The following is a 1,376-nucleotide window of genomic DNA, read 5'->3' as shown; positions in this document are numbered from 1 at the left end:
CGGAGCCTTGGAGTCCACTCCGGAGGAGAAGGGCCCAGAGCCTGACTCCATTGAGGAAAACAAAGCCACATTCTCTAGCGCCCCACCCCCACGCCTCAGCCGATGGGTATTGATGGGTATTCGCACCCGATAACATTTGGGGAAGTGGGGTGAAGTCAAGGACTCCGCCAGCCCGGGCCAGAGGGTGACTGGGCGTGGGGGTGAAGGACAGGTAAGGATGGGGACCTGTGGCTGCCACGGCTCCCCACCTTCTGTCCCATGTGGCCTGTGAGCAGGGTGGCCTTCCAGGACAAGCTGAAGCAGATTCCCTGCCTCCTTCTCCCCTGCCCCTGCCCCCACCCCCGATCAAGCCTCTGGGGCTGGAGACCCTCCAGCGCCCCTCACACACACCACACGGGGTCGGGGGATCGGTGGGCGCTGGGCATGCCCAGGCTTGGCGGGAAAGGAGGCTGCTCTGTACCTTGACCTGTACCCATCTACTCCTGCCGACCCAGGGGTGCCATTGACCTGCCCTGGGACACGTGCAGCTGGCGGGGAGGCCCTGGGGGCCAGGAATCCGGTCACTAGTGCCCGTGGTCTTCCGGCTCAGGTTATCTCTCCTCCTGCCCACTCACCTGTGGGTCTGGGGACCTAGGCCAAGATTGGGCAACCATGGGCCCTCGGGTCTGAGCCCATGGGGAGGCAGGGTTCCCCCAGGCTGCAGGCCCAGAGGTCCAGGACAGGACCCAGGGTCTCCTCCCCAGTGACTTCAGCCCTGGGTGTGACCAGAGGACCTCACCCTCACTGAGGCTCCCCGCCCAGGGGCCCCCTTCTCTGCCGGTGGGCAGCCACAGGGCGCGGGGCCGGCAGGCCTTAGGGCTGATGAACAACAAACGGATGACGTGGGCGCAGCAGACACGGCTCTTCCCCTTGAGTCATTCCCACCAGGAAACTGCAGAGGGGGCAGGATTTGGGGCAGTAGGGCGGGGTGGGGGAGGGGACGTTGGGGCCCTTACTTCACCCGGCAGGTGGCTGGCTGCCCCGCCCCTCCCCTTCCCGAGGCCAAGGACCCAGCAGGGGAACGAAGAGGCTGGGCCGCCAGAGGAGGAGTGGGCAGTCCCCGTGGTACCCGCGGGGCCGCGGGGCTGGGCGGTGACGTCCGCGCAGGTGTGGGGGCGCCTAGAGCGCCGTGTCGTGGGCAGGAGCATCGGGCCTTCGGGCCCTCGGGGAAACGCCTCCACCACACCGCGGCCACCAGGGGCCCCCTGCGTGGAGTCCAGATCCCGCCCAGTGCGCGCTCTCAGCGGAGCCGGCCCGGGCTCCTAGCCCCGGGCTGCTGGGCGCGGTGGGTGCGCCCTGCTGGTCGCGATGAGCTCACGCCGGGAAGGCCGCGCCCA

Source organism: Pteropus vampyrus, unplaced genomic scaffold (genome assembly GCF_000151845.1).
Source record: "Pteropus vampyrus isolate Shadow unplaced genomic scaffold, Pvam_2.0 Scaffold588, whole genome shotgun sequence".
Lineage (NCBI taxonomy): Eukaryota > Metazoa > Chordata > Mammalia > Chiroptera > Pteropodidae > Pteropus > Pteropus vampyrus.
This window is presented reverse-complemented; position numbering follows the sequence as displayed.